At 45.6% G+C, this 7,838-nt stretch overlaps 1 protein-coding gene across 5 annotated transcripts in view; it reads right to left on the bottom strand.

The window, feature by feature from the left end:
* The window catches only part of EHF (ETS homologous factor), a 42,809-nt gene extending 35,203 nt beyond the window's left edge, over window positions 1-7,606 (bottom strand). For 2 of the 5 annotated variants that reach the window (XM_033410460.2, XM_004263997.3), the window contains exon 1: window positions 7,448-7,606. The gene's annotated coding sequence lies outside the window, so the exon portion shown is untranslated. Of the gene's footprint in view, window positions 1-3,450; window positions 3,519-7,447 lie in introns of all 5 variants that reach the window. The other 3 variants (XM_033410434.2, XM_033410443.2, XM_033410469.2) reach the window with 3 other exon arrangements.
* Window positions 7,607-7,838: the final 232 nt, after the last annotated feature.

The raw sequence follows: 7,838 nt of genomic DNA on the forward strand, positions 1-7,838 counted from the left end.
TGATATCATAATAACATATGGGCTTCTTTATTAGTACATTAACCAAGAATATCTAGTGCAGGTCCAATAACTTCTGTAATATCAAAGAAGTGATGAATAGTGATATTTTGAGACGTCTGTAACGAGTATAACATGATATGAAAGTATCTGCAAGTTCTCTTGGTGCCAATCAGTTACAGCTATTGCTACTGGGGAGTTTTGCTTACATTCATATTGAAATTGGATTGAATTCACACTGAATGTTGAATTTTAGTTAGATTACTGAAAATAAACATGTAATTTTTTTCCCACATCCAAGTTCACAAACCCTCTGACTTCTCCCCATGGACACTAAGACATCTTTGGATCCCAGGTTAGGAACCCTTGCCGTTTTACAGCAAGGACTGCTTGTTCAATTCAAATAGCCTCTTGAGACCACTTCCACATGGCCAGAAGCCTCAGCTGAACAATTTACAGGAGGCAGACCCTATAGTGCCTTGGCAAATAAGTAGGAATTTTTTTTTTTTTTTCGGTACTCGGGCCTCCCACTGTTGTGGCCTCTCCCATTGCGGAGCACAGGTTTCGGACGTGCAGGCTCAGCGGCCATGGCTCACGGGCCCAGCCGCTCCGCGGCATGTGGGATCTTCCCGGACCGGGGCACGAACCTGTGTCCCCTACATCGGCAGGCGGACTCTCAACCACTGCGCCACCAGGGAAGCCCAGGAATTTTTTTAAAGCCTCTAGAATACCCAGAGTAAGTAATGCCTTAGCTGCAGTGGCCAGTAGGTATCTGGAGGCACTCAAGAATTTAAGGATGGGCTTCCCTTGTGGCACAGTGGTTGAGAGTCTGCCTGCTGATGCAGGGGACACGGCTTCGTGCCCCGGTCTGGGAAGATCCCACATGCCGCAGAGCGGCTGGGCCTGTGAGCCATGGCCGCTGAGCCTGCGCGTCCGGAGCCTGTGCTCCGCAACAGGAGAGGCCACAGCAGTGAGAGGCCCGCGTACCGCAAAAACAAACAAACAAAAAAAAGAATTTAAGGGTTGAGCAACATATACAAAGTTGCGGTTAACCATGTGAACTGCTGGGAGGGAGATCAGTTTCTCCTGGAGGCCCCTACATGCCAGGCATCAAGACGGGATAAAAACGTGCTACGTACCTACTCCAGGTCTTCCTTGGAACTGCCATGGGTGGTGGTTTGCAGCCAGTTCAACCCAAGGCTCCATTTGGAGTTCTCGGCTTCACATGGCTCATCCCATCTCCCTGCTGCCCACCTTCCCCACTGAAAACCCCATTGCAGTTCTTTCCCAAGGTCACAGTGCAGAACCAACATCGCTCACTTTGAAAAACAAAATTCCAGAATTATTATCAGCCACTCCTACTCAATAGCGCCTCACTGAAAACACCCATGTTGAGCACTGACCCTCCAATTCTGTTCCACAAATTACTAATTGTTTCCTCACAAGCATTTGTCCAGGTGCTTTCAGAATCTTTGTCTAATTTAATCCTTACAACAGCCTGTGCAGATATTATTAACCCTATTTTCCAGATGAGGAATTTATATTCTTGAGCTTACATAATTCACCCAAAGTCACTCAGCTACTCAGTGGCAGAGTCGAAGGTGAACCCAGGTATCCTGACTCTAACCTCCATGTTCTTTGTACCACATTCCAGCTGCTTCCAGGCAACAAAAACTCATAGCCCCCTGCTCCTTCAGATACATAAGCAGCCAAAGTCTACTCTTCACCAACGCTCCTCAGTCCACAGCCTCTGGCCAATGGAGTTAAGACAAGTGAAAGGTAAACTAAGTGCTCTCTGTTTTTCTCAGTGGACGTAATTGAGACAGAGGCTGAATTTGGGCCAAATCTAAAGTTCTTTGCAGGGGCGTCCCTGGTGGTGCAGTGGTTGAGAATCCACCTGCCAATGAAGGGGACACGGGTTCGATCCCTGGTCCGGGGAGATCCCACATGCCGCGGAGCAACTAAGCCCATGCACCACAACTACTGAGCCTGCGAGCCACAACTACTGAGCCCGTGTGCCACAACTACTGAGCCTGTGCTCTAGAGCTCATGCTCCACAACTACTGAGCGCATGTGCCACAACTACTGAAGCCAGTGCGCCTACAGCCCGTGCTCCACAACGAGAGAAGCCACCGCCATGAGAAGCCCGCGCACTGCAACAAAGAGAAACTAGGGCTTTCTCTAGTTTCTCGCCGCAACTAGAGAAAGCCCACATGCAGCAATGAAGACCCAACACAGCCAAAAATAAATAAATAAATTTATTTAAAAAAATGATAAACTAAAGTCTGTTGCAAAGAAAACATCTTATCAGTAGTCACCCTGGAGACAAGGCTGAAATAATCTTCACCTTTCAGACCCCACTTACTTCATCCAATAGGATATATCATTAGCCCTACTGAGGGAATTTTTTAAAGGTTCCCAAGAGGGACCCCCCCAAAAAAATCTCTATGAGACAGTCATATGCTCCAAGCTCCACTGTCATACACAAAAGTAGAAGACCTTCTTCATATTCCAAAAAAGACTCAATAGACTTTTGGAAGAAGTCTGCATCAGGCAAAGAAAGGGCTGGCAGGCAGACTAAAATTTCTCAGATCTACAATTGGACCCATAAAGATTTAGCCCCCAAGATTGTTTATGTGGTGTCTATAATATAGAGTGAGGGGGATGTGACAGAATAGGAAATTTTGAATTCAACACAATTACAACCACATCAAAGAAATTGTACATCTAGACAAAGGTCCTACGAAAGTAAAAACAGTTACTTTAATAGTGGGGTTTAAGAGGTGGTCTAATAGTCCAATAATCAAAATATTATAGGAAGCATTTTGGCTCCTTTTGATTTGGGGCTTGGTTTCCATCAGAAAGCAGGTTTGGAATGCACCTCTGCTGGCCACATTTTAAATAAATAGGCAGATACCCTTAATAACAACGAAGATGCTCCTGAGAAAGGACAGGAAGGAGGCTCTAAGGGCCGGGGTGTGGGGGAAGATTGGAAGAGAAGAGATGATGTGAATCCAATGAACCAGAACAAGGGGCTCAGCCCCATAAAACAAACCGAAGACAGAGTGTGCTTAGGTGCTAGTGAAATCCATTTTCAAAGAAGTGTTTTACAAGGTATCTCTTTTAAAACAAGGCCAATTAAAACCCTGGTAGCCTCTTTAAATGGGCCATCCTGCTCGACCCTCTTGCAAGCTTTGTTTGCTCCAGATTCGCGCCAAGGGCCTCTGGGAAGACCAGGCTCTCCAGGTGGGCTGCCCAGTGGCTTGGCCAGCCACGTTCCCCTTCTGATGACCCCCCGGGTCTTCCTCTCGGAGAAGTGAGTCCATGTCCATCCAATCTACCCAATAATTCATGGACAGTCAGATGAACTGAGCAGCCTCCACGGGGTCCTGAGCATTCACTTTTCAGTCGGCTGCTTTCGTGTTTTACAGAAGACAGCATTAGAGTGCCTACCCGTGGACACCAGTGGCTCCCGGGGGTCACAAAGCAGTCAGCTGCATCCACTTCTACACTGGCACCAACTTCAGATAAATGAGGCAATTGATAAGATGGGATGTTGTCATGGGAACAGCTCAAGCACCCCTAGTAAAGGTATCTAGTCTTTAGTACCTCCACCAGGTACATCCCTTGGCCAAAATTCTGAAGACCCCAAGGAAGCCACTTAAGGGCTCCTACTGGTCTTCTTTCCTGTCTCATCCTTAGGAAGGCATTCCCACCCCATTCTCAGCTTTCACAGACTCGAGCTAAACCTGCCGACCTCTAGGCATAGCTAGTTTCCCTGGGTCATCAGATTCTGAGGGCCGAAGTGGACCTTACGGATGATCGGGTTCAAACTCCTTTGTCCAAATGAGGAAACAAAAGCCCAGAGAGGTGGAGTGTACTGCTCTGGGAGCACAGCTTTGCTGGGACTACAAAACCAGGTCTCCTGACTGCCAGTCGCCTGACTGTCCTGCACCCTGCCTTGCCCACACCATGCTCCAATCACTCAAAAACGTGAGTCTGGAATTCTTCAAGGAAGATTCTTAAAGAAATATCTTTTTTTCCCCCCTCTGAAGTCCAATAAGTTTTTTATCAAATAACTCTGAGGGATCCATGGAAATTTCTACTCCAGCACATCTCAGCTTCCCGACATCAAAACCACTCAGCTTGAACATATGTCCCATCCTAACATTAGCTGCTGTGGGAAGCCATCCTCCCCCACTGCACTCTTTGTTTCCTGCACAACTTAATAGTCTGGGCTTTAAAACCCTGTCCGATTTAAATAAATGTAATAGTCACATATGTCTAATAGGAGCACGACTGCAGCTCCTCAAAACGAATCCGATGATTTAAAATCCTATTATGAAAAATTAGATAAGAAAATATTAACTAAAGTTTATTATCTTCCCTGTCTCTTCAGTTATTCAGCAATAGATTTAAGAGAACTCCAGCACCATACGGCTGCCTCCCTGCCTCTGTCTTCAGGTGACAACCCCCAGCTCAGACAGAGCCGGTGTGGCTCACCCAGGCTGACAGCCCCGCAGGGTCAGTTACCCAGTAACAAAGCCAGGATTAGAAGCGTGGTCTCAAACACCAAGGCTACATGGAGCCCAATCCTCCCGACTGGCCCCTCCCACAACAGAAATGATTGTCACTTAAATTCTACCGGAGAGGGACCCTAACGAGAGAACTAGGCTGAAACGGCAGAAAAAGGTATCACCGAAAATCAGCTTCCGACTTTATATTTGATTCCTTAAAACCGTGGCGTTGCTTCTCAAGTGTGTGAGCAATTTCTACCACGGCGTTCTTGGTATCCACCCTACCCCATCTCCCAGAGGTCTTTGAAAATCCCATCTGTTCAAAAGGACTTAAGGAGGACTCCAACTGGAGGAAAGGGGGGAAAGACTGAATCACTTTTTAACGATTTGTATAAACCTCTATGGCTGGGTTTGATGCTTTAACATTAAACAGGTTCCTACGCTGAGTTTTCAAAAAGCAAAGAACACAGCCCAGTGCTAACTCTAATTTGGAGGTGGAGGTATAGGTGGGGATGAGGAAAAGTAAAACGTTACAAGATTCCAGAAAGCTAAATTCTACTTCCTGGAAATGAACTTTGACCCAAAGCACTCACTTTCCGGCCTAGGACCTGACATGAGTTCCTTCCAGTTGCCAATTAGCTAACTGAGTGCAGTTGAGTAAATATTTTAACCTCTCACTTTCCGTTTTGTCTCAGCCTTTGAAGTTGTCAAAAAGGTAATGAAAGAAGATCTGCATAAAGTTGGTAAATTAATGGGAGCATAAAGGTGGAATCATGAGTGTGAATGTAGGGCTTCTCAGAGGTCCAGAGAGGCCCAAGGCATTTCCATTTGGGGGAGCTCACAGTATATTTAAAAAATGGGGAAAAAAATCAAAAGGGGGTTGTTTGAATTTAACAAATAGATGCTTCTTAACAGAAAAGAACAAATATAGTTGAATTTGAGATCTTTCATACATATGAGGCCTGGATCAAAGGCATCACCCTACCCACAACCACCCTAAAAAGGTCTCGACTAACGCCGCCATCTTGAACAGTAACACACGAGAACTTACAGCACGGTTGTTCCCTCAAAGTCACTTTCTTCTGCAATACCTCTGGGGTTTCCCTGGTGGCGCAGTGGTTGAGAGTCCCCCTGCCGATGCTAGGACACACGGGTTCATGCCCCGGTCCGGGAAGACCCCACATGCCGCGGAGCGGCTGGGCCCGTGAGCCATGGCCGCTGCGCCTGCGCCTCCGGAGGCTGTGCTCCGCAACGGGAGGGGCCACAACAGTGAGAGGCCCGCGTACCGCAAAATAAATAAATAAATAAATAAATAAAATGCCTCTGTAAAATGGTTTGGAAACATGGAGGATTATCTCCATTATATTTATTATTTTTTCAAGTGTGATCACACACTTCCAAATGACCCTCATTCCATGTTCCCACTGTTTTTTAAAGTCTATCCATATAAGCCATGAGTGATGGTGTGGGAATAATGTGATCCTACCCAACTTCAGATTATACAATGGAATTGATGAGTTATTTCATAGTCTCAGAATTCTAGGTCTCAAAAAGAGGATAAATGCAGCCTTCTGCCAACTCCCAATGCAGCTATTAAAGTCATTCTTTTCCTTTTTAAGAATGAAAGATTATTCACTGTTATAGAGCTCCATAAAGTCATTCTTAAAATCTCTTAACAGCCTTTCCTGGTAGCATCTCTTACGCCTGAAGTTCTACCCAATAACACAACTTCATCTCTCCTGTTGGAAATCAACTCTTCCCTTGACCTCAGTGGAATTAGCGCATGGCCACTCTTGATCCCCAACTCTGCTTTTATGCAGTGAAAGGCTCTATCTAAACATATCCTCGCAGCCATGCCTATAGAACCAACTCCTGAATTAGACCTTCCACTGAAAAGTTCTCAAGTCCAAACACTCACTCACTTTATGCCTGTTACTAAGGTCAGTGCAGATAACCAGCAAGACACCTGTGAACTTAGACTCACAGAAGCATATGCTTCATCATAACAAGACACATGCACCCACAATCCTAGGAGTATCCTAAATCTTGGCAAAGACGGATGCTGAGAATGTCAATTTCCTGACTCGGCGTTGTCATTTACCAGCAAGAAGATTAACTCCCCACTGTTTCCAGTTCTATCCACACGTAGGCCAGTTCTTCTCCATCGTGTCCAAACAAAATCAAAAGAACCCCTGTCTTAGAGGGCATTTGGGGCTGCTGACTCACATCTGGCTGTCTGGTCATAGTATCCCATCATGGAACAAACAAAGGGTTAGTTTGTCCCCACGTGAAATGACAAAACTCTTTGCCAAAATTGTTTTTGTTTTTTTGTTTTCTGGACAGAGATGTGCAGCTCTCCCCAATACCCTTCCCTACCTGGGCTGCCTGACCATTTTTTCCAATGTGGGTGCATACACACACCCTTGCCTGTTTCCAGCCATTTTCAAACACCAGAATATACTGAAGATAATCTGCCTTTCTCTACAACTAATGTAATGAGTCAGAAAAACTACCAACAGAAGACATCTCTAGAAAGTGAGAACATGTGCCCTGAGCCCCAGTAGCTATTCAGCCAACCAGTTCTTCACTGAGAAGAACCTATCCCCAGCTTTCAGAATTTCAGAATTCAATCCAGGGAAATGGCTTTGTCACAGAAAGAGAGGGAAACCAGGCGGCTTTTAAATTCACAGTGATCAAAGACCAGACTCCATGCAGGGAGTTCACAGATAACAGCCAAAGTCACCCTGCTGCCCTCCAAAATAATATCCTAAGACAACCCAGTGAGGAAAGCACAGCTGAGGTGAGCTTCGCTTCCTGCCAGCTGCCTCCGGGAGTCTGGTTTATTTTCACCTGTCTGATTCAAGGCAGGTTTCTCTTTTCACTCAGGTGTTTGAATTCCAGATTCAAAAGAAAGTTTAAAAGTAAGGACTTACCTCATTTACCTAAAGATTCTGGGTGGGAAATCCAATAGCTGTAGGGGATGGAGGGAAGGTAGCAAGCAGCCCTCACGCCAGCTCCTACAGGGAACCAGGAGTGTTATCACGTCTGAGCTCTCATCAGAGTGAAGATCAATGCACATGACAATAATTTTAAATCATTTTGTAGGATGTTAAGCAATAAGCCACCAACCGGGAATTCCCTAAGTCACTTCCCCCTCTTCTGATTGGCTGCTGGGCCCTTTAAAAAAATAAAATAAAGGATTACAAACATTTGCTCATTTGCATTTGGCCAACTCACACGTTAGTGTTCAAACAAAACAGGTCTAACCAGGTTATGCCTGTGTCTCGAGCACAGAGACAACCTGTTAATGGATGAGGAATTGAT

The sequence above is a fragment of the Orcinus orca genome, chromosome 8 (genome assembly GCF_937001465.1).
Source record: "Orcinus orca chromosome 8, mOrcOrc1.1, whole genome shotgun sequence".
In the NCBI taxonomy this organism is placed as follows: Eukaryota; Metazoa; Chordata; class Mammalia; order Artiodactyla; family Delphinidae; genus Orcinus; species Orcinus orca.